The sequence below is a fragment of the Lolium perenne genome, chromosome 4 (assembly GCF_019359855.2).
Source record: "Lolium perenne isolate Kyuss_39 chromosome 4, Kyuss_2.0, whole genome shotgun sequence".
Taxonomy (NCBI): Eukaryota; Viridiplantae; Streptophyta; class Magnoliopsida; order Poales; family Poaceae; genus Lolium; species Lolium perenne.
Genome location: NC_067247.2, coordinates 182,888,888 through 182,914,668, shown reverse-complemented (window position 1 = coordinate 182,914,668; position 25,781 = coordinate 182,888,888). Strand labels below are relative to the sequence as shown.

The following is a 25,781-nucleotide window of genomic DNA, read 5'->3' as shown; positions in this document are numbered from 1 at the left end:
AACACTCGAACGAGAAACCGCTACCTGTTTCTTCGTCTTCCAAGCAACAAGTGAACCACCAAGAAACACACAGTAAGCAGAAAGTGAACGACGATCCGTAGGATCACTCGCCCACGTAGCATCCGAGTAGCACTGGAGCTGGAGAGAGCTAGAACGAGGAAAGAAAAGGCGACGAGTGATCGTGCCACGAAGGTAACGAAGAACACGGAGGAGATGACTGTAGTGAACAGTGGTAGGAGCTGAGACAAACTGACTCAGAATATGAACAGGATAAGAAATATCAGGACGAGTGACAACAAGATAAACAAGACTCCCAACAAGATGACGGTAACGTGTGGGATCAGGAAGAGGATCACCATCAGTAGGACGAAGCTTAACATTAAGCTCCATAGGAGTATCAACCGTGCGCTCATCCCCAAGAGCAGCACGAGCAAGAAGATCCTGAATGTACTTCTCCTGAGAGATAGAAAAGCCATCAGAAGTGGAGGAAACCTCAATCCCAAGAAAATAGCGAAGAGGACCAAGATCAGTCATGAGAAACTGATCACGAAGACGAGCCTTTACAAAGGCAATATACTCAGGATCATCACCAGTAATGATCATATCATCAACATAGAGAAGGAGAAGGGTGCGTCCACGAGGAGAAGTGTGAACGAAAAGTGCTGGATCATGAAGACTAGGAGAGAAACCAGCAGCAGTCACCACAGAGGCAAAGAGCTCAAACCAGGCACGAGGGGCCTGTTTGAGACCATAGAGAGAACGTCGAAGACGACAAACCATCCCATCGGGAACAGAATACCCAGGAGGAGGCTGCATGTAAACCTCCTCACTCAACTCGCCATTAAGAAAAGCATTCTGAACATCAAGCTGGGAGACATACCAGCGGAGAACAGAGGCAACAGCAAGAAGGGTACGCACAGTAGTCATATGAGCCACAGGGGCAAAAGTCTCATCATAGTCACGACCGTGCTCCTGCTGAAAACCACGAGCCACAAGACGCGCTTTATAGCGCTCAAGAGATCCATCAGAGCGAGTCTTAATTTTATAGACCCACTTACACGTGATGGGACGAACACCAGAAGGTGGAGAAACAAGATCCCAAGTGCCAGTGCGCTCAAGCGCAGCGATCTCCTCAGCCATGGCAAGCTGCCATTCAGGATGACGCTCGGCATCCCGATAAGAAGTCGGCTCGGAAACGACAGAGAGACCATACTGACTAGGAGAGTAACGAACTGGAGCACGACGCTGACGAACAGGCCGAGAAGGGGGAAGGTCATCTGCAGAAGACAAGTCATCAGAAGAAGAGGAAGAAGGGACGGAATCGGAAGGAGCCGAAGCCGGAGAATGAGGAGTACTAGGTGGACTAGACGAACGAGAGGATGGCGTCAAAGGGGGCGCATCAGAAGTAGGAGGGAGGGGAGGAGGGACAGCAGGGGGTGCATCCGGAAAAAGAAGAAAAGAGATATCATCCACCGGGTAAGTACCCGAGGTGGGGCGAGGATAGAAGGGACGCGTCTCATCAAATGTGACGTCACGAGAGATGCGCATCCGACGACCAACGGGGTCCCAACAGCGATAGCCCTTATGCTCATCACTGTATCCGAGAAAAACACACTCAACAGACTGAGCGGTCAGTTTGGTGCGTTCGCGAGGAGGCAAAAGGACATAGCAGACGCAACCAAATGAACGGAGAGTAGAGTAGTCTGGAGAAACACCAGAGAGACGCTCGAGAGGAATGCCACCCTGTAGAGCAGCGGAAGGCTGAATGTTAATGAGGTGGGCCGACGTAGCGACAGCCTCAGCCCAGAAATGTGGCGGAAGAGAAGAGGCAATCATCATAGCACGGGTGGTCTCAAGAAGATGACGATGCTTACGCTCGGCGATGCCATTTTGAGCATGCGCGCCGGGACAAGAAAACTGAGCGAGGGTGCCCTCCTCAGCAAGGCACCACGAAGGTGCTGAGAGATATACTCACCAGCAGAATCAGCACGGAACACGCGAATGGGTGAGGAATACTGAGTGCGGACCATGGCCGCAAAACGCTGATAAATAGAGAGCACCTCACTGCGAGAGTGCATGAAAAACACCCAGGTGTACCGTGAAAAATCATCAATGAATAAGATATAGTATCGATGGCCCCCTTTCGAAGCGAAGGGAGCCGGACCCCAAACATCTGAATGGACTAAATCGAACGGTCGCTGAGAGACAGACACACTAGTAGGATAGGGAAGCTGAATCTGTTTGCCTAACCTACAACCCTGACAGTGTAACGACCCATCTCCAGAGACAGACCCCAGAAGGCCACGATGAACCAAAGACGACAGGCGAGAGTCACAAAGGTGACCAAGACGATGATGCCACTGCTGAAAAGAGCCGGTGACATAGGCAACAACCGGAGGAGAACTGGCAGATGAAGTGGCAGCAGAAGGAACACGAAGCCAGTCTAACTCCCAAAGCCCCGGAGACTGACGGCTACGAGGGCCAGCTCCAACCAGGGCCTGTGTGCGACGATCCTGAACCGCACAAGACTCAGCGTCAAGAATGATGCGACAACCAGAATCGGTGAGCTGGCTAGCAGAGAAAAGGTTCATCTGAAGGCGAGGAACATGAGAAACATCAGGGACAGAGAAAGAGGGAGTAGAAAGGGTGCCTGTACTAGAAACGGGAATAGAGGTACCATCAGGAGTGACAAGACGGACAGGAGAAATAAGAGACCAAAGAGCAGACAAGATAGAAGACTCAGAGGTCATATGAAAGGAAGCTCCAGAATCCAGATACCACGGGGACGTACCTGACTGTGTAGAAAGTGGTGGTCGCGCAGTGCCAGAAGAGCCAGTCACAGAACCAGCAGCGCCCGGCGAGGAAGAGTCTGGAGTACCGAGCAGACCACGAAGACCCCTGAGAATGTCCTGATCAGAGAGTGCAACTGCAGAAGATCCTGAAGAGCCAGCCTGCTGACGATCCTGGAACTGCTGACGTAAACTGGGATCCCGCGTCCAGCAGGTGGAGGAAGTGTGGCCAACCTTGCCACAGTAGGTGCAATGAGGACGAGGGCGGAGACTCGGACCGCGAGGCTGCTGACGTAAACTGGAATCCCAAGCATCCAGCAGGCAGTGAAGCTGCGCTATCTCATGCGCAGAGAGGGGCGCGACTGGAGAGGTCAACGTACAATCAGGTGCCGACGAGGAGCTATCATCCACACGCACAGAGGCCACCAAAGGGGGCGACGGAGAGCAACACGCTGATGACCCACGAGTATAGGGGATCGCGGCAGTCTTCGAGGGAAGTAAAACCCAAATTTATTGATTCGACACAAGGGGAGGTAAAGAATACTTATAAGCCTTAACAACTGAGTTGTCAATTCAGCTGCACCTGGAAAAGCACTAGCAACAGGGGTGATGTGAAAGTAGCAGTAATATGAGAGCAATAGTAACAGTAACAAAGACGGAAACAAGAATACGTAGGCAATGGCACCAGAAAATAGTTGATACTACTTCCTATGACATATAGAACAAGTATATGATGATGAGAGATGGACCGGGGTTCCCAGCGATCTACACTAGTGGTAACTCTCCAATAACAAGTGACAGTGTTGGGTAAACAAATTACAGTTGGGCAATTGATAGGATTGATAAAGCATTAAGATAGAACATCAATTCATTAATCATGTAGGCATGTTTTCCATATATAGTCATACGTGCTCGCAATGAGAAACTTGTACAACATCTTTTGTCCTACCAGCCGGTGGCAGCCGGGCCTCAAGGGAATCTACTGGATATTAAAGTACTCCTTTTAATAGAGCACCGGAGCAAAGCATTAACACTCCGTGAAAACATGTGATCCTCACATCACCGCCATCCCCTCCGGTTGTCCCGATTTCTGTCACTTCGGGGCCATTGGTTCCGGACAGTGACATGTGCATACAACTTGTAGATACAATCTAAGCAATAATTATAGAGCTTAAATCTAAGATCATGCCACTCGGGCCCTAGTGACAAGCATTAAACATAACAAGATTGCAGCAACAACAACTTCACAAACTTTATAGATAGACTAATCATAATGTATCATCCATCGGATCCCAACAAACACAACACCGATTACATCAGATGAATCTCAATCATGTAAGGCAGCTCATGAGATCATTGTATTGAAGTACATAGAGGAGAGAATACCAACTAGCTACTGCTAGAACCCGTAGTCCATGGGGGAACTACTCACGGAGCATGATGGAGGCGGTGGCATCGATGGAGATGGCTTCCGGGGGCACTTCCCTGTCCCGGCAGGGTGCCGGAACAGAGACTTCTGTCCCCCGAATTGGAGTTTCGCGATGGCGGCGGCGCCCCTGGAGTCTTTATGGAGTTTCGTCAATTGGTACTACGTTTTTAGGTCGAAAGGGGTTATATAGGCGAAGAGGCGGCGCAGGAGGGTCGACAGGGTGGCCTCCCCATAGGGGGCGCGGCCAGGGTGTGGCCCGCGCGGCCCACCCTACGGTGGCCCTCGGCTCTCCTCCGACTCTTCTTCGGTGTTCTGGATGCTTCCGGGAAAAATAGGATGTTTGGCGTTGATTTCGTCCAATTCCGAGAATATTGCCCGAACAGCCTTTCTGGAACCAAAAACAGCAGAAAACAGGAACTGGCACTGTGGCATCTTGTTAATAGGTTAGTTCCGGAAAACGTATGAAATCATCATAAAGTGCAAGCAAAACATGTAAGTATTGTCATAAAACAAGCATGGAACATCAGAAATTATGGATACATTGGAGACGTATCATCATCCCCAAGCTTAGTTCCTGCTCGTCCCGAGCAGGTAAACGATAAAAAGAATAATTTCTGTAGTGACATGCTACTTACATAACCTTGATCATACTATTACAAAGCATATGAAATGAATGAAGTGACTCAAGGCAATAATCTATAGTTGCTAACAATAGATAACATATAGCAAAACTTTTCATGAAGAGTACTTTCAAGACAAGCATCAAAAGTCTTGCACAAGAGTTAACTCATAAAGCAATAGATTCGAAGTAAAGGCATCGAAGCAACACACAGGAAGATATAAGTTTCAGCGGTTGCTTTCAACTTCCAACATGCATATCTCATGGATAATTGTCAACATAAAGTAATATGATGAATGCAAATAAGCAAGTATGTAAGAATCAATGCACAGTTGACACAAGTGTTTGCTTCTAAGGTGGGAGGAAATGGGTAAACTGACTCAACATAAAAGTAGAAGAATGGCCCTTCTACGAGGGAAGCATCGATTGCTATATTTGTGCTAGAGCTTTTATTTTGAAAACATAAAGAGAGCATAAAAAGTAAAATTTTGAGAGGTGTTTGTTGTTGTCAACGAATGGTAGTGGGCACTCTAACCCCCTTGCCAGACAAACCTTCAAAGAGCGGCTCCCATGAATTATTTTTATTTTTGGGTGGCACTCCTTCCAACCTTTCTTTCACAAACCATGGCTAACCGAATCCTCGGGTGCCTGCCAACAATCTCATACCATGAAGGAGTGCCTTTTTATTTTAGTTTTATTATGATGACACTCCCCCCAACCTTTGCTTACACAAGCCATGGCTAACCGAATCCTTCGGGTGCCGTCCAACAATCACATACCATGGAGGAGTGTCTATTTTGGTTAATTAATTTGGGACTGGGAATCCCATTGCCAGCTCTTTTTGCAAAATTATTGGATAAGCGGATGAAGCCACTAGTCCATTGGTGAAAGTTGCCCAACAAGATTGAAAGATAAACACCACATACTTCCTCATGAGCTATAAAACATTAACACAAATTGAGAAGCATTTTGAATTGTTTAAAGGTAGCACTCAAGCAATTTACTTTGGAATGGCAGGAAATACCACATAGTAGGTAGGTATGGTGGACACAAATGGCATAGGTTTTGGCTCAAAGTTTTGGATGCACGAGAAGCATTTCCTCTCAGTACAAGGCTTTGGGCTAGCAAGGTTATTTGAAGCAAACACAAGTATGAACCGGTACAGCAAAACTTACATAAGAACATATTGCAAGCATTATAATACTCTACACTGTCTTCCTTGTTGCTCAAACACTTTTACCAGAAAATATCTAGACCTTAAGAGAGACCAATCATGCAAACCAATTTTAACAAGATCTACAGTAGTTCTCCACTAATAGGTTTAAACTACATGAAAAAACTTAATCATAATCTACTTGAGAGCTCAAATCAATTGCCAAGTGTCAAATTATCCAAAACATTATGAGGCATTTTCTGTTTCCAACCAAATAATAATAAGTGCTGTAGCTTCCAACTTTTACCATTGAACATTAAAAGTAAAATGAAGAACAAGTGTTCATATGAAAAAGCGGAGCGTGTCTCTCTCCCAAACAAGGATTGCTAGGATCCGAATTTATTCAAACACAAATAAAAATAAAAACACATAGACGCTCCAAGTAAAGCACATAAGATGTGACCGAATAAAAATATAGTTTCAATAGAAGAAACCTGATAAGTTGATGAAGAAGGGGATGCCTTGGGCATCCCCAAGCTTAGACGCTTGAGTCTTCTTGAAATATGCAGGGATGAACCACGGGGGCATCCCCAAGCTTAGACTTTTCACTCTTCTTGATCATATATCATCCTCCTCTCTTGACCCTTGAAAACTTCCTTCACACCAAACTTCTCATAAACTTCATTAGAGGGTTAGTACTCAAAAAATTTGAATCCACCTTGGTCCTGTAGTGAAACATTGCAAGAACTCAATAAAACATTAGCTACAGCTCTCCACATGTAGAAAGCCTTGCTTAAAGTCCACAAGAGACTATGCAAAAACAGAGACAGAATCTGCCAAAACAGAACAGCCAGTAAAGACGAATTTTAAAGAAATACTTCCGTTACTCAAATCAGAAAACTCAAAACTAATGAAAGTTGCGTACATATCTGAGGAACACGCACGTAAATTGGCATATTTTTCTGAGTTACCTACAGAGAAAACAGGCCAGATTCGTGACAGAAAGAAATCTGTTTCTGCGCAGAAATCTAAATCTAGCATCAACCTTCTATTAGAGGCTTCACTTGGCACAACAATGCAATAAAATAAAGATAAGGAGAGGTTGCTACAGTAGTAACAACTTCCAAAACACAACAAAACAGTAGCAAAATAAACACATGGGTTATCTCCCAAGAAGTTCTTTCTTTATAGCCATTAAGATGGGCTCATCAGTTTCAATGATGCACTCGCAAGAAATAGTATTTAAAGCAAAAGAGAACATCAAGAGGCAAATTCAAAACACATTTAAGCCTAACATGCTTCCTATGCAAAGGAATCTTGTAAATAAACAAGTTCATGAAAAGCAAAGTAACAAGCATGTGAAGATAGAACAAGTGTAACTTCGACAATTTCAGCATATAGAGAGGTGTATTAGTACCATGAAAATTTCTACTACCATATTTTCCTCTCTCATAATAATTTTCAGTAGCTTCATGAGCAAACTCAATAATATAACTATCACATGAAGCATACTTTTCATGATTTCCAAACACATAATTTTTATCAAGCTCAAAAATAGTGGAATTAAAACTTTCAAACTCACTTTTATCAATAATATGACAAGATGATTGATCAATCTCAAGAGATATGGGACTCATAGATAAAGTCAAGAACTCTCCAATCCCATTTTCATTAGTAGTACAATTAATATTATCAAGTAACATAGGACCATCATCTAAAGATTTATCATAAACATTTGCTAAGCAAAATTCTTTAGTACCATGCATTTCGACATCAGGCACAAACAAAGCATTATCATAAGATTTATCAAAGTAGCATGGATTATCATAAATAACAGTAGCATAATTATTCTCACAAGTATTACTCATAGGGAATATTTCAAGAGAATCCACAGGAACATAACATTCAACCTCTTTTGGTAAGCATGGAGGACAATCAAATAGTGTAAGAGATAAAGAGTTACTCTCATTAGAAGGTTGGCTTGGGTAGCTAATCCATTCTTCCTCCTTTTGTTCGTCACTCTCCTCTTCTTTTTCATCCAATGAGCTTTCAGGTTCATCAACTTCTTCTTCCACCGGTTCCTGCAAATTGCGAGTGCATTCTTGTGCATTAATGAGTCTCTCTTTATAATCAATGATATAAGGATTATCACTGTAACTTTCATTGAAAAAATTAAGGATAGAAGAGACATAATCTTTAAGGTCCTTACAAACAACACAAGTTTCATAATTTTTAGCCATGAAGGATTCTATCTCGGAAGCTCCCATAAATACGACAAATTGTTCTACCTCTTCGAACCCATAATGAATATAGCAATTCCGATTATAGTTCTTAATTAAAAATTCCTCACTAAAGCCACATTGAAATTTAAGATGTTTAGTGTCCTGTTGAGAGCAACAGTTTATATCATGGCGTTTAAGCAAGATTTTAGCAATTGTTTTCAATTTTTCTATCACAACACTCATTACTTTACCAGTTCTTGATTCTCTATAATTATTATAACATTCTATAAGCTCCAAGTAGGTTGTTGGTTCTCCCATAACAGCAGTTTTTAATTTTTTGATTTTTCAAATTTTTATGGATTTTTGGGTATATGAGGAAAATAAAACAAGACAAAAAGAAACTAGACAAAAGTGAACTAAGCAAAATAATACTAGACAGAAATAAACTAAGCACAAATAAACTAGATAGAAGTAAACTAAGCAAAACAAAATAAAATAAAAACAGAGAGAGAGGTAGAGTGTACTCCCCAGGTGAACTTATGAGTAGAGCTATGCCTCCCCGGCAACGGCGCCAGAAAACAGTCTTGATGACCCACAAGTATAGGGGATTGCGGCAGTCTTCGAGGGAAGTAAAACCCAAATTTATTGATTCGACACAAGGGGAGGTAAAGAATACTTATAAGCCTTAACAACTGAGTTGTCAATTCAAGCACACTGAAAAGCACTAGCAACAGGGGTGATGTGAAAGTAGCGATAATATGAGAGCAATAATGATAACACAGAATACAAAGAAACTTGATAACACAGAGGCAATGGCACCAGAAAATAGTTGATACTACTTCCTATGACATATAGAACAAGTATATGATGATGAGAGATGGACCGGGGTTCCCAGCGATCTACACTAGTGGTAACTCTCCAATAACAAGTGACAGTGTTGGGTAAACAAATTACAGTTGGGCAATTGATAGGATTGATAAAGCATTAAGATAGAACATCAATTCATTAATCATGTAGGCATGTTTTCCATATATAGTCATACGTGCTCGCAATGAGAAACTTGTACAACATCTTTTGTCCTACCAGCCGGTGGCAGCCGGGCCTCAAGGGAATCTACTGGATATTAAGGTACTCCTTTTAATAGAGCACCGGAGCAAAGCATTAACACTCCGTGAAAACATGTGATCCTCACATCACCGCCATCCCCTCCGGTTGTCCCGATTTCTGTCACTTCGGGGCCATTGGTTCCGGACAGTGACATGTGCATACAACTTGTAGATACAATCTAAGCAATAATTATAGAGCTTAAATCTAAGATCATGCCACTCGGGCCCTAGTGACAAGCATTAAACATAACAAGATTGCAGCAACAATAACTTCACAAACTTTATAGATAGACTAATCATAATGTATCATCCATCGGATCCCAACAAACACAACACCGATTACATCAGATGAATCTCAATCATGTAAGGCAGCTCATGAGATCATTGTATTGAAGTACATAGAGGAGAGAATACCAACTAGCTACTGCTAGAACCCGTAGTCCATGGGGGAACTACTCACGGAGCATGATGGAGGCGGTGGCGTCGATGGAGATGGCTTCCGGGGGCACTTCCCCGTCCCGGCAGGGTGCCGGAACAGAGACTTCTGTCCCCCGAATTGGAGTTTCGCGATGGCGGCGGCGCCCCTGGAGTCTTTATGGAGTTTCGTCAATTGGTACTGCGTTTTTAGGTCGAAAGGGGTTATATAGGCGAAGAGGCGGCGTAGGAGGGTCGACAGGGTGGCCTCCCCATAGGGGGCGCGGCCAGGGTGTGGCCCGCGCGGCCCACCTCTCTGGTGGCCCCCTGGCTCTCCTCCGACTCTTCTTCGGTGTTCTGGATGCTTCCGGAAAAAATATGATGTTTGGCGTTGATTTCGTCCAATTCCGAGAATATTGCCCGAACAGCCTTTCTGGAACAAAAAACAGCAGAAAACAGGAACTGGCACTGTGGCATCTTGTTAATAGGTTAGTTCCGGAAAACATATGAAATCATCATAAAGTGCAAGCAAAACATGTAAGTATTGTCATAAAACAAGCATGGAACATCAGAAATTATGGATACGTTGGAGACGTATCACACGCCGATGAAGACAGAGTCGGCAAAGCACGGTCATAACCACGTGAAGAGGCCGCGAAAGTCGATGTAGAGCGGCAGGCCGACGCAGACGGAGTCGACGAAGCGCGGCCATAACCGCGGGAAGAGGCCGCAAAAGTCGATGTAGAGCGGCGGGCTGACGTAGACGAAGTCGGCGAAGCGCGAGCAGAGCCACATGAAGAGGCCGTAAAAGTCGATGTAGAGCGGCAGGCCGACGCAGACGGAGTCGACGAAGCGCGGCCATAACCACGGGAAGAGACCGCGAAAGTCGATGTAGAGCGGCAGGTCGATATAGAGGAAGTCGGCGAAGCGCGGGCAGATCCGCGTGAAGAGGCCGCAAACGGCGACGAAGAATAGCTAGCAGTCATGCACGAAGGCAGCGGACAAATACCAAGTACCGAAGGTGGCCCAAAGAAGTGGCGGGATCAGCGGAAGACATAGCTCTTTTTTTTTTCTCAGATCGAAGAAGTCAACTGCAGGACGGAGCAGAACGAAGCAGATCAGCGCGGAAGCAGGTCGAAGAAGTCGCGCGGAGTAGAAAGAAGCAGATCAGCGTGGCCACGGCAGCTCTGTACTGCAAAAGCCCAAGCAGCACGAGCATGAAGCCCACGGCAAGAAACAGAGCAGCCCAGGACAAGCAGGGGCGGGCAGGGAATGGTCACAGGGCGAGGCGCGCGATCCAATCGGCAGGCTGGGACGGCGCGTCAGATGCAGGGGAGCTGGAGTCGGCCGAGATCTTGACGCCGGCTCGATTTGATCGGGGGCGGGGACCGAATCGATCGGGAGCAGTAATCTGGTCGGGAGGAGGGCCAGAGCGGATCGATCGATCCAAGACGAGAAGCACACGGGCGACGGACAAGCAACGTCGGCCAAGAAATCTAGAGAACCAGTTTCGGCTCTGATACCATGTTAGAGGAATATGCGTGTTTTTTTTTTTTGAAATCTAGAGGAATATGCGTGTTGTATTACTAGGGGGCCAAATGCCACAATATATAGTACATGTACAGGTGCAAATATGCAGGAAGCCCCCTAACATATGGGGAAACTACAATATACAGATATATACTCTAACAAAACATATGATGTAACTTGAACATAGACGTTTGGTAATGTAACCAAAAGATGTCTACCTAAACATATCCAATGTGGCTTTAGTTTCGGAACGCTCTCTGATGAAAAGGATTGTGAATGGATCAGACGATTTGAGATATAAAACTTTTATTTTCTCGATATCATCTTTCAATGGTGGCATCTTTTGTCTCTTCACATGTTCCGCTTTAGCAATTTCATTCTTTTTCCATATGGACGCAACATTTTACTTTTTGCTTGCAACTATTAGATGGATATGTGCCTGCTCAATGAATATAAATGCACGCACATGTTTCCAATAGAGGAAGGTGTAATTAAGTTGGGGGAGGCCCAAGCCACACTATAAGTTTGACTAGTTTGTGAGGCATGAGAGCACTTGTGTCTTTTCAAGCATATGAGCTCATGTAGTAAAGCATATTTGGTTTTAGGCACCAGAACCACCGGGGACTCGGTCGTCCCATCAGATCAATGGAGATTGCATAGGCATGAGGGGCATTAGGAATACAACCGTGCTGGCGATACACAACAACAGCTATGACATCTATAGCCATAGATGACATTGACACTGAAATTGACCGAGCACTTCGTTCGTGTAACGAACGAGTAGCTAGCCAGTGACAAAAGTAGCAATCAGTAACCAGAAGACCTGTGACGTGTACCTAATGAACCCATCTGTCAGCTAGAGCCCCGATACATTGAGGTGTGGTGGTGTGACGTCGGTCTCCTTCAAGGACGATGAGTTTCTGAGATCACAATTATCAGATATAGGACCCAATTTCGGTGGAGTGCCCAATGTGATACAGTCATCTGACTCAGCAGCCAGGGATACATCTTTGGATTATCAGGCTAACACTAAACTATTGCATGCTCAGTTGTTTCGTGCCCAACTCAGACATAAGCATTACACTAATAAGATACTGAGCACCAATTTTAAGTAGGTTGGGGAGCAAGTTCTTCTAAAGCTACAGCCGTATGCAGAACAATCAGTTGTCAATAGCCCCTATCATAAGTTATCATGCAAATATTTTGGACTATATAAAGTGCTGGAACGAATTGGGGAGGTACCTCCACGCCGGCCGGGGCTCGCCGCTCCTCCGCCTCCATCCGCCGCCGTGTTCACCGCAGCGGAGCTAAGTACCCATGGCCGCTTCCGCTGTGCCTGGGTCGCCTGCGGTGAGTATACTTGATTCTCTCCCCCCCCCCCCCCCCCCTTATTGAAATCGTCCCTACTCTAGCGGATTTTGATGCCGTATTCCCAGATGCGCTCTAGATAGGGTTTGGTTTTAGGGTTTCTTTTTGTGTGGGGGGGATTCTGGGCAGGGTGATTTGTTGAATCGGCGAAGCCCTTAGTTTTGTGTCTCTTTGCATATTTTAGAGATCAAGTCTTTCATAAAAACGAATGAATGGCTCGGCTAGATGGAATAACCGAGCCAGAACAGAAAAAAATAAAACATTAGAACAGGTATAAATAAGAAAATCTTAGTTAAGAGGATTCATTCATGTAACAAAAGAACATGTTCAATATCACGACCGATTCCCTGTTCAAAACCTGCTGCAGCAGCTTGGGCTCTTCCTGCATGCCTACAAAAAAAAAAAGAATCCTAGAACAAAATGGGAAGTCTATCTTTGTTCATTTTTCTTTCCACTCGCTCTTTTCAGTAACCATTGCGTCTATGTGGTTGGCCTTGTCTCTGTTTCATTTTGAATAATTTTGATTTTGTGTCATGAAAGATTCCGCTCCTATAATTTTCCTTTTAACTCAAGCATGACTTATGCAGTCACATAGTACTACGGTGCATTATATCCTGCAAGAATAATTAGTGCACACTGTTTCATAAGGACGACTAAAGATTAGGCGCTGTCTTGCAGGCTGGGCCTATGGAAAATGATGAAAGTAAGAAGCTGTTTCCATTGAGCGAGCCGGTAAAAATATTTGTTTCCTTAATTCACAATTTCTCATTTATGCTCGATGATTTGGATATTGATAAATCTATAATCCATTCCATAGGCGTTAATGACGTTTCTAAAGACAGTGGCAGATGCATCAGTTACAGGAGTTACACTTCTCAATGTATACAGTACAACATGAGTTCTCGCGTGGGCAGAAAATCCTGTAAACATCGTGTTGAAGGCTGCGTTGGTCGGACTTCCACTCTCGGTTTTACCAATTTTATTAATCACACGCAGCATCCTTAAGCTGGTTGAGCAAGGTGGTTGTAGTCTGGATATTGGAGCTGTGCTCGTTCTATCTCAGTTTATCTATGTCTACGTGCTTGGGGGAGTCGTAATCACTCTGATGTTTCAAGTATCAAAAACAATTGTGGCGTCAATAACCGTTGTACTTATTTGTATCGTCATCAAGATGTGGGGCTGTGTCTCCAACCATCCAAATGTGCCCTTTCAAGTCCACTGTTTTATGAAAAATAATTAATGTTGTAACTATGATGCTGTTAAATAACCTCTGCTCTTCCAATCTCAGTGTTTGGTGGCCGTCAATTCCAACTGTGTACATCTCAAGAACTGCCAAAGTATAGTTTCAGGTCAGAGCATTGCAAAGGTGAACAAGGCCAAGCTTGCAGAAGGGAAGCTAGAGATGGCCCCAAAGCATTCTATACAGGCCAATTCAATCAGGAACTCCCTTGTAAGTACCCCACCCCATGATAAGTTCCATGTGTAAAGTGAAAAGTAAGAAGAAAGAGTACAAGTTATCGTGTCTCCGTTCGTGCCTTAAGAAAGTATTTTCTGGAACAAACCTTGCTCGAACAATAGAGGGTTCCTACAACTCCATTAAGAAGAATAAAGTTGATCCACTTACTGAGAAAACCAGATCAAAAACCTCACAAATATCGGCTAGTAAATAAAATTGGGTAAGACCACACAATCAGCCACACTACCTTTCTAAACTAGGTCTGGACTGCCCAGATAGCATGTAGATAACACAATAACTGTCGACTCCCCTTGCTGCCGGTGAGAGAAGCCACTTGGCCTCTACAACCCCGAGAAAGGTAAGCCGCTGTACCTCTAGCCAACCACTGCATGCGCCAAGCTGGTTCTGGATTTCACCATGGGAAAATGGATCCACAAGCAGCTCTTGGTATGCCATCCCAGATCTGAAACCAGGTGCCACGCCCAACCAGCATGTGCTGCTGCCAGGAGATTGTGCAACCCTGCGGTTAGGCACACCCATGGACCAAATCTGTTTCACACCATCACTCCTGCAACCCTAGCAGGCCGAGCTTCCATGCCCACCTGCTCGTTGCACCTTGGCACGCCGTGCCTCCTTTCTCGCCTGCTTGCTATATGTGCATTGTGCCGCCGCTTGCTAGCACAGGGAGAAAGAGCCCTGCCACTGCCGTCCGCAGTAGAGCGATTTTCCTGTTGGTATCCTCAGGTGTCAGCTAGGCACAAGAAACGAAGACGGAAGCAATGTGGCAATGCAATGTAATACAATCGGAGTGGGGATGACTGGCTACTTAAATCTCATGGTTAAGAGTCATGAAGTATCAAAACAGTTCACTGCATCTTACTTAGGACACAATCAGGTACAGGTTGCCATCCTATGTTCTCACAGGAAACACAGGAGGAAACAAAGCTGAAGCTACAAGTTGGGAGCTTTAGTTATGACAGCTACCTACTTTTCATGGTTTGGAAATAGAATGGACTAGAAACATACTTTTAACAGCCCTACCGGGCAACCTGGTCCATCATGTATCCTTTTTCAAGAAGACACATGAGACTTGTGTGACTTCTATATTAAGAAAGAGAATTTATTTTTACAAAACCTGAAATTTGGAGCTCAAATCACAAGTGATTGAGCCTCTCTCCACACCACATGCAACTCAGTCTACCTGTGCTAACAGTCCACACAACTTTGCTCTTTTCCATTGTTCAAATTCCACTTTGATCTTGCGCACACCTCCATGGGTATGGTTGCTATCTTGCCGAAGACCCTGCTGGTCCTCTCGAGCCAGATACATTGTGCAACCATAATGATGAGTGAGTTCAATTCTTTGCGAGCATCAGATAGTGCACTCCACCACACTGCAATCTCTGCATTTGCGTCCGGTGTAAACCGATGGAGCCTGTACAGGAGCAGAACGCATACCTGCCAAGAGAATGAGCACTGCAATGTGAAATGATTGATGGTTTCTGGCTCCTGACAGCAAAGAGTGCATACTGTAGGGTGTTGCATGCCCTTTTCTGGCTCCTGACAACAAAGAGTGCATACAGATTGTCTACTTCAAGCTCTGTCCATCATGCATCGAGAGATGCTTCTTTTTGTTCTGCTCTACATGAACTAAATGAAATTTTAAAATTGCAGAAAACTACTGAATCCTTCATGCCAAAGGAAAAGTTGTGATGGCTATTTAATCTGTACTTGATTCTTGCAAACTGCGGAAGGAACAATTGGGATAGGACAAACACAGATGAGGGAACATGCATTTCCACAGATGAGGGAACATGCATTTCCACAGAGTTCAAATGTTGGACTGAGGAGAATGTAGAGAGCAACAAGGTTCTCACAATGGATACCACAAATCACAAACCAATGTCTGTAGCAGTATTCTTCTACTGCCTGGACAGCCAAAAACACCCCTGGATATAATGAAAGGTGTAGGAGAAGGCCTCTACGACCCCTTCCTCTTTGTGTCATGCTGTTACAGTACATGCAATGCAGGGCACCATATACTTAGGTAGCACCACTGCTGCTATATGTACCAACCATCTGTGACTCAAAACCATCACCTGATCACGCACTAAATTAGCCTAGAACGCTTGCCCGGTTCTGAAAGCACCTGGTGCCACTCTAGTCTCACAAGGACCAGAATCTCGAGTACTCGTCCGGCGTGGGCTCATGTCCTGCTCCACTGTCTTGGTTGGCGATGACCTAGAAACCCTAGAGCAAAGGGAGGGGAGGCGAGAGGATGATGGGAAAGGGAATATTACTGGGAGAAGGCCAAGCCTGCTGCCAGAGAAAGGGGTGGCCAGTGGAGCTGGGCATTGGCTGTGTCCTGAGCAGTGGCGGAGCTGATGTACAATGGTTTCACCGAACCTTCACTAATTTAGCATATCACTTGGTTCATTTGTGGAAGAACACCATAACTAGTGGAGATGAACCCAATGATTTTCTCCTCCAGCTTCGCCCCTGGTCCTGAGGGGCGGCGGCAGGAGTAGACGAAAACGTGAGGTGAAGGACGACTGGAATTACATGCACATGGGTTCATGGTGGCTTTCTGGGGCTGAGTTCCATACAAAACCCGTGTGGTAAACAGGCTGTTGGGGAATTTCTGGGGATTGGGGGTAGAATATGATAATCCCTTCAATACCTGCCCAAAATCTGTGTGGTAAATGAGGCCTTTAGAAAGTAACTAAGTATTTGTTAGGACGATGGTCTATACCTATATTTATCAAAAGAAACCAAAGACCTTGTAGTCATGTAAGAAATGCATTAGAACACTTCTACCACTGTAATGGGTTCCCTTTGTCTGAATGTAGTTTATTATTTTATTTAGTTGGATAAACTCGGGAAGTTGTATCCAGTTCAGGATTTGGATAGGCTGTGTGATCTCTTAGATGTGTGCTGCAGTTTGTTTGGCAACTGAATGCATTTCAATCTCTGTGTGTTAGGTGCAAAGCTTTATGCCACCCTCTTCATTATCAATTGAACGTGCCCTCTTCTACCTAACCGTTTGTATTGGATTGTTGCTGTTTTGCAGAACATATGCTTCGGGCTGTATTTAGTATTCTACATTGGCTTCATGCTTGTGTTGGTCATCGTTGCTGAGAAATGGTGGCATGCGCTACTGGGTATCGCCATCATGACACCAATCCATATGTTGGGGCTCTACTTAACATCTTATCTGAGAGATGGGCTCATCAGGGTACATACTATGGGGATTCCAAACAGTGATGATGATCTTGGTTGCAAACTACTTGCACCCGGAAACATGTAATCCAGTGGGCGAATGAATGCCAATCTTTTGCTGGATTCTTCTGTGGTGCTCTTTAACTCTGTGCGTATCCTCTGCCTGCAGTAGTTTAGGGCTGTAGAACGTATTATGTGTGACCTTGTAAACCGGGCATTCACCTGGTGGCTATTTGCATCGTATGTGCTGCACCTATCCTAAATTGACACTTGTAGCTTTCTTGAAAATATGCACTTGTTCTTGCTGTTGTATTCTAGTATCTTGTATATTGGCCATATCTTGTATTTCCATTATCTTTCCTTGTCAAAAATTAATGCATATTAGTTTTGTGTTTAGTCAAGCTCTGTAAAGTTTGACCAAATTTCTAGAAAAAATTATCAACATCTATTATACCAATTAATACCTTTATGTCCATCATGAAATATAGTTTCATTGTATTTATTAGATTAATACCTTTAGTGTGGTTTCACTCTACCGTATTTTGACATGGAGATAGTTTAGGAGCTGAGATGGTCGTTTTTTCCGAGTGACAATTGACAGACCCCTTGGATGTTGAAACACCGTAGCACACTACATGTTTGTATCATGTTTCCTTGTTACTCCGTACCATATACCCTATGTGGGCACGATAACACTGAGACGCCCTTATTGCTGTCTTGTAGGATGAACAAATCAATAATACGTAATATTTTAATATGTTTGCAATGAAAGGTGATGAAGTTTATACAAAATTAATACTTTTTTTATTCATCCACATAGCTTAAGAGTTTGAAGGGTTGGAATATTATTTATCCATCTACGTCAAGCACAACTTTTTCATTCAGAGTAGTTCTTTGATTCTTCTGAAGCAACATATAACCTTCATCCATCCGATCCAAACACCTTCCAAAGTCGAAGAATACACCGTGCCAGTAATCCAGTACAGAAAGACCCACGATAGAAATAAGAGCATCTCCAGTCGCATCTCCCAAAGCGATTTGGGGTGCCCTGGACAAAAAAAACCTTCCCAGCCGCATCCCTTAAACCCGTTTTTTGTCCGGCGTGGTCCGATATGATGTCCGGCGTCCCGAGCCCGTCCCCGCCCCACAGGGGACGCTCTGGGCACGCCGGACACAATAAAAAGCGAGGCGGAGAGTGGCGGGAAAGACGCGTCAGCGACACATTCAAGTTTAGACCTAACCGTCGCCTACCTCGCGGCGGACGTTATTCGCGCGCAGTGACACATGACCGAAGCGTCGCAGCTTTGCCTTAATGGCGACGAAGGGGCAGGCGAGGCGTCTCGTCGGTGCTGCGCAGCCTCCAGGCGTCGCCGGTGTTCGCATGCCACCGCGCGTTCCCGCGCTTTCTTCCCGCCGCTTCTGGCCTCTTCCCGCGCTTTCTTCCCGACGCTGGTGTCTATAAAAGCCCCCCCCCCCCCCCCCCGGCTCAATGGCAGCCACCACAGCCGCCGGCACCCCTTTCTCCACCACAAGCACAACCCTCGCTCGAACACCGATGCGCAATGATGAACCGCCCCGGCGCTGGCCAGTTCCCTCCATCGCCGTCTCCTCCACCACCACCTCAACCTCCACCACCAGATTCACAGTTCGGCATCGACGCCACCGCGGAGGAAGAGTCGCGGCGGCACCGAACGGAGCTTTGGCGTGCAGAGCGACGACATCGGCGGGAGGTAATCGAGCAGCGGGAGCTTCAGCAACGTGAGGCGGCGGCGGCGTCAGCAGCGGGAGACCCCGCAGCTGAGGAGAACGCGGCGTGGGAGGAGACGGCGCTGGCAGACACCATTGCGGTGTTCGACGCCGCCACGGCGGAAGAGGCGCGACGGCGCCGGATGAAGGAGATGGCCGAGCGGTGGTGTGCGGAGCCAGCGCATGTAGCGGGAGGCGCAGTACCGTGAACGGCGGGAGGCGATCGAGCGGCGGCGGCGGGAGGCGATGGAGCGTCGGCAGCAGCAGGCGGCGGAGGAGCGTCAGCAGCGGGAGGCGACGCTGGCGGCAACGAAGGCGGCCTGGGGGCGCGGGCGGATGCGTTGGCGGCGCAAATGGAGGAGGAGGACGAGGAGAAGGACGAGGCGGAGGAGACGGACGACGACGGGCCGCACCCGAACGAGGCGGTGGATCAGCAACGAGCGCTCGTTGAGTCCTTCGAGTCAGAGAAGAACAGGGCGACGCCTGTGCCCGCGAAGAGGCGCAGATTCGCCGCGCCGTCGAGCTCTCCCTCCAGGTGGCACAGCAGGGGAGGGCAGGCGACGACGCGCTGCTGGAGCAGCGGCGTGTGCTCACCGCCCTACGCATGGAGAGGCGGTGCGCGCAGCAGGAGCTGCGGTGGAGGGGAGGCAGCGACGAGGCAGGGCCGTCGAACGCACGATCAGTAGGCTAGGGTTTAGATGAAATCTAGCCATTTCCATTTAAACTTTGTAATATATAATCAGATTTGAATGAAAATCTTTATTTTCGTGCACTAATATTTATTTGGGGTGGGCGTTTGGGGGACGCCAAACGGAATACGAATAAAACACATCTCCAAACGCTCGATCCGACGCTATTGAGGGAACGGTTTGGGAAACTTACTAAAGATGCTCTAAACTTCCGACAAAGCAATTTCACAAAATCAACCCTTTTTAGCCACGCCGGTGTGGAGGGCTCCACAGACAGCACGCCCGCCGCCGCCGCTGCCAGCATGGACTGATAGGTCCTAAGGGCATATCCAACGGGGTGACCCAAACCGCGCCCGCGCGTCCGGATGGGTCGAGCCGGACAAAAACGCGGCCCAACGCGGGGACGCACCGCAAAAGCGGACGGCCGCGGCATCCGGAACGACGCAAACCCGGCCCAAATCTGGGCTAGGTTTGCATGGCCGCGGATGGCACGCGCCGTCCGCTCGCGTCCGGGCGCTGGTCGCCTTGTCTCCCTTGGGCCCACCTGTCGGTGACCATGGAGGCTATTAAATGGGGACTGGAGGGGATCTGGCCCTCCTCTCCAGTCCCCACTCCACTCCCGCAGCGAAACCGCCGCCATGGCCAAGCGACGGTTCCCTTCCGCCAACGACGACGAGGCGAGCGGCAGCCGCCGTCGTCCGCCGGCGCTGCGGCCTGCGGGAGGAAACCGAGGCGGCCTCCACATCGGAGAGGCCGCCCGCGGCGGCGCGGCATTGCCGCAACCGCCGCCGCCTCGCTGCTCGAGCCCAAGCCCGAGTCCTCGGAGGAGGACCCGGACCTCCGCGCCGCGCTGCTCATCTCGGCGGCGGAGGAGGACGAGAAATGGCCGCACCTCCATGCGGCCATTCGCACCTCCGAGATGGAGGAGGCGGCCCGGCGGGAGGTCGAGGAGGCGGAGGGCGGGAGCTCTACGCCGAGGCCCGCCGGGCGCGACGGGAGGAGGAGGAGGCGGCGCGGCGGGAGGAGGCCAGGCGCCGCGCCGACGAGGAGCGCCGCGAGGAGCAGCGACGCCGGGGAGGCCGTGCGCCGCGCTGGCAGAGAGGCGCAGCCGCCTCGGGGAGGAGGCGCTCGCTCCGTGTGCCGCCGCAGCCTCGGGTGGCTCCGACCCCCACTCGGCACGGGAGGAGGCCCCCGTGGTCTCCGTGGCCGGAGTCCCCGGCGCGGTCGAGCCACAACAGCGCCTCGCCGCCCGGGGACGTCGTCCAACGTCGACGCCCACAGGGGCTAGGCGGCGCACCGGCGGCCACCGCGCCGCCGACCAAACCCTAATAGAGGGTTTGTAGTTTAAATTTAAAAGCCCATATAGGGGCTTCTTTTGTTAGTATTATTTGCCCAAAATAGGGCTATGTACAAATTTGCCCAAAATAGGGCATATGTTTAATCAAATTCCGTTTAGATTTGCCATTTTTCTGTTTATTTCGTGTTTCTCCGATTATGCGCTGCGTCCGTGCATTGGACGCAGCGCGCGACCTAAACGGACACGTGGACGCGGGCCGCTGTTCGCGTGTTCGCTGGACCACCCAAACGACCTAAAACGGACGGTCCAGCGCGTCCGTTTGGATCGCGTGGTTGAAGATGCCCTAAAGTCGTCGCAAGTTTGGCGCCCTATCGCTCCGCGTTGCACTATCATGTGCCACACCGCGGACTGGGGCGCGGCACGAGCTACTTGAAGTTACCAGGGTGCACATGCACCAGGTTAGGGGAACAAATAACCCTGTAATTAGCCAATGGTTTATGCACCCGTGTGGCTTGAATTTATCTAAAATTGTAGGTTAGCTAGGAGCCGTGCACCCTGATTAGCTTTGTTCTAGCTCCACCACTGTATTATACCCTATATAAAAGGTAAACTGTTTAGCGTTTCCTGATTGATTCTGGTACTGTAGATAGGCTATTTATCCTACCGCTACTCCAACCGTCATGTGACGCGTGGATAACTTTTTTTCTGTTGGTTCACTACTCCGGTCAATCAGATCTATTACGTTTTTTTTTTCCACTGCAGGGGTTACCGGTAACCGGTTCCTACGCGTATTCACCGGATGGCTTTCGATGATTACGTTCGTGCAGTTTTGAGCGGTGGGTTGCTTGCCTGCTTGGTACCGTGACATGATTGGGGCTGGGCCCTCCTTCCACGTGTATATGGAAATTTCTGGAGAGTCCATCCTATAATTTCTAATCCCTGTATACCATCCAGCCTAAGAAAAAAACTACTGCAGGGGCCGTGCTCCGGCTTCCCTCTTCCTCGCCGGCCGCCGACACAGGCAGACGAGATGAGAGGCTACCCCCAGCGCCCCGCCACGGCGCCACCCTCCGTCTCCTTAGCCCGGCACCCTAGCTCTCTCTCCTTGGCCAGTGGTGCCTACCGGGGCAAGCACCAACGCGGCTGGCGACATAGGTGGAGGACCTCAACGCCATTCTCTCCTCCCGAGGCGGCTGGCGGGGCGGAGGAGGCCTAGGCTCCTCCTCCCTCTCTCAAGGTGACACGGTAATGGGAGGAGCCGACCTAGCCATCTACCCCTTGATGCTCCACCTCTGGTGAGCTCTCTCTCTCTCTTTCTCTCTCTCTCTTGACGGGCGACGAACAGGTTGCGAGTTCGTTCGACCAGTGGATGAGCTCCATGAGAGGCACTCCGGCGGCCGCACGTCACCGCGCTAGATTCCTCCCCATTCCAAGGCCGGCGCTCTTCTCTCCGTGGCCGTCGTGTCGCTGCCCTGCTTGAGCTCTTCCCTCTTTGACCCCCTTTTCTCGGAGGGTGATTGTCCACGGACAAAAAGCAGAAGGAGGGTGGTGGCGGTGCAAATTCCAATCAGTACGTATGTGGTGTGATCGTCCATTGAGAACACGAGCTGAGATGGTGTTCTCAAGGTATTCACCGTGGTATTTGTAGTAAAGTTTTTTAATGAAATGCTTGCAAAATAGTTGCGACTTCCTTTTACTAATTGTTTTTAAATACCTGCAAGGAAATTTGTGTTTGAGTAGTTAATTTGGAGAATTATATGATTCAAGTAAATACTACACATCATATCTCTTTTTCATCTATTCCAGAAGCATAAATATCTTTCGGAAATATACATGGATAAGAAAAATAAGTTAAGCAGTATGAGATGTTTCTTATTTGATCTACTTTTTGTTGTCTCCTGATTTGTTTCTGATTCTTTTCATCTTTTGTATTTCTTTCAGGTTTGCATGGGAACTGTTCAATTTTTCCTGGACCCTTTCTCTTTAATCGATGGGCAGGGTTCATCTGTTTGTTGGCCTTTTCTGGGTGATAATCCTCCACCGTATCTGCAAATTCAGAGCTCTTGGGTTCACTCTGAAATTTGTACCGATACTACTCCTGATTTGTTTCTGATTCTTTTCATCTTTTGTATTTCTTTCAGGTTTGCATGGGAACTGTTCAATTGTTCCTGGACCCTTTCTCTTTAATCGATGGGCAGGGTTCATCTGTTTGTTGGCCTTTTCTGGGTGATAATCCTCCACCGTATCTGCAAATTCAGAGCTCTTGGGTTCGCTCTGAAATTTGTACCGATACAGATGTAGACGAATGCTATTGTGGGGCAACCATTATCTCCATACGGTGCACTTGAATATGTTGATCAAGAAACAAGGGCAATGGAGGATCCATCTGATTTTACATGCATTGTGCGTTCCAAACATTATAGACTATACTAATAATACCAATCCCAGAGAAGATGGTATTAAAGTTCCTGACACTAGCTTATCAGAATGCTCATCTGTACCACATATACAACTACTTCTTTGTTCCTCAATAAGTATACTATTTTTTTTGGATAAGGCTGAATAAGCATATGTATTCTCCATCCTTTTTTGGATATGCTTTTCAGTTTGGAGTTGGTAACTAAGAAGTTCGCAGTTAATTAAATTAATAACCAGGAAGTTGCCCTCTGCTTTTCAGATAAAATCACCATTTATAATGGCGCAGATCTACTTCAAATGTACACTCTTCTGGAGCAAGAAAAGTGTGCTGGATGGTTCACCTTTGTATGGATAGAGATACAGAAAGAAGTTGTTTTAGATATGTTTATGTGTTCTAATACAGACAATTTGTCTCTAAGCTTCCTTAGAGAAAGTTCTTTCTGAGTACGTTAATCAGACATTGTGCTTTCGGCAGGTAATAGTTGCTGCTTGCCGTTGGCTCTGGTTTTGGTACCCCATTGCGCTGGGAGCGACATCTCTCGCTCCTACTGGGAGCATTGCGCAATCTACTGGTTTCTGGGCATGGCAGAGTGACTACATTTCTCCCAATCATGATGCAGGTATAACAGTTACAAACTTCATGGCTTCTTTGAGTGTTTAATTCTTATTTTCTAGCTTTCATCTTCAAGCCATGAATTTTGATTACTTTATCGGTAGCGATGTGTTCTTATGAAATTTTATTGCATAACCAATTCAAAGTAATATAGACATGGTACTCCTTTCTATGTCTTTTGTTTCATATGTTCCCCTCCTAGACTGTTTGTTAGATATATATTCCCAATACACAGAAGGCACGAGGTCATGTTATTCCTTGAATTTTTAGTTTCCAACTTTCTTTGGTTATACAACAAGAGTCAAGCTTGAATTTTGGCACATAATATACTCTTTTTGTTCACTTTTGGTGCTTACTCAGATAGCGTATCACCTGAAGCTCACTCAAGAAAGAGATAAGAGATGGCAATATGCAAGATCTTGTGGGGAGTTTGACCACGAAGTTTCCGGCTGCTCTTTTGACTATCTAGGCTAAAGATGACGCAGCAAGTTTTCTTTTCCTGCATGAATTATAAGTTATTCCATTTACAGCAGTTCAGATTCTTTACAAAGAATCAATTTTGCATGGGGAAAGATGATACCGTTGCTGCTACATTTTTTTGCATGCTCTTTTGGCAAACTTGCAATGATATAAACAAGAATGTTACTTATTATATTGCGGTACTTAACTTGCAAATATTGTTTACCTTTTGCCTCAACGAGTGTGACCAGCACCACGTGGCGTACAAAAGATGAAAAAGGCGAGGAAATATCTGAAACTAGAAACATAGTATATCAAGAGATAGGTTTCTGTTTGTGACAACATGAAAATCCTGTTTTTCTACTTCAGGTAAATATACATTCTATGACCTCAAGTGTAAGATACACATATGTTACTTTTAACTAGTTGTCTTCTCTCTGTTCTAATAAATTGTTTTTTCTCTAAATCACTTGCACTTCGACCAGCTGAGGTGATTACCATTAGTGTACTTTTTGTTCCAATAAGAATATCTTTTATTGGCACTGCAAGTATGCATGTTCTGATTATGTGTGGAATCTATGGCTTTCTTAATTAATCATCTTCTCTGTATATTGATGCTCTGTCTATTTTTTACAACACTTGCGATTTAATCAGTCGAAGGGCTACTGTTAGTGCTTCACTTAAATAATATGTACCACTTTTGTGTATGGAAACAAGTCAGGTACTTGCGGATAATGGAGGAAACTAGGGAAGCTATGGGCAGGGAGTAAGGTAGAGTGCAAGGATGCGTCTTCTGAATCCACTAAGATTTGTTAATTGCATAGGACATATCTTCAGAAAATATGAATTCTTCATACCATGTTAACAAGTATCGAAATTCTAAATTTTCCATATACTGACGAAGCTTATGCATGAGTGGGAGCTACCAACAAAGCATGCCCTACGTTTTGGGCATTCAATCTGGAAGGAGCACTAAAAAAAGACTAATGAAGTTGATAAACCCTGGTGCTTGGGAAATGGCGTTTCTTTGTGTGAGTATTTGCTCTCTGGAACTCTTGCATTATTTGATACATGTATACTTTTTGTTCAGTTGATTAAAATTTTCTTTAATTGCTCTTTTAATCCAGTGTCCACTCTCTGTTGAAAAAATGAAGTTTGTTGGTCCTTTTTATGCTCAAGTTTTTCATGCCCAGAAAGTTTAGGTTGGTTGCTCTGAAGTATTGCACTGTTCTATCTGTGCTTTCTTATCTAATT

The 25,781-nt window shown here is 46.4% G+C and overlaps 2 long non-coding RNA genes across 5 annotated transcripts; both read left to right on the top strand.

The window, feature by feature from the left end:
- The first annotated feature begins 12,495 nt into the window (after positions 1–12,495).
- LOC127294509 (uncharacterized) lies at positions 12,496–17,617 on the top strand. The gene is made up of 5 exons (XR_011743119.1): positions 12,496–12,612; positions 13,309–13,362; positions 13,448–13,831; positions 13,919–14,080; positions 17,157–17,617. It is a non-coding gene; the product is annotated as an uncharacterized lncRNA (long non-coding RNA).
- A 4,374-nt stretch (positions 17,618–21,991) lies between these two features.
- Positions 21,992–25,781, top strand: LOC127294508 (uncharacterized). Of its 4 annotated transcripts, none has more exons than XR_007846699.2 (4): positions 21,992–22,663; positions 22,979–24,075; positions 24,429–25,558; positions 25,655–25,781. It is a non-coding gene; the product is annotated as an uncharacterized lncRNA (long non-coding RNA). The 4 variants fall into 4 exon arrangements; XR_007846700.1 differs by lacking the exon at positions 25,655–25,781 and having other exon boundaries at positions 22,979–23,440; positions 23,715–24,075; positions 24,429–25,562; XR_007846701.1 differs by lacking the exon at positions 25,655–25,781 and having other exon boundaries at positions 22,979–23,800; positions 23,931–24,075; positions 24,429–25,562.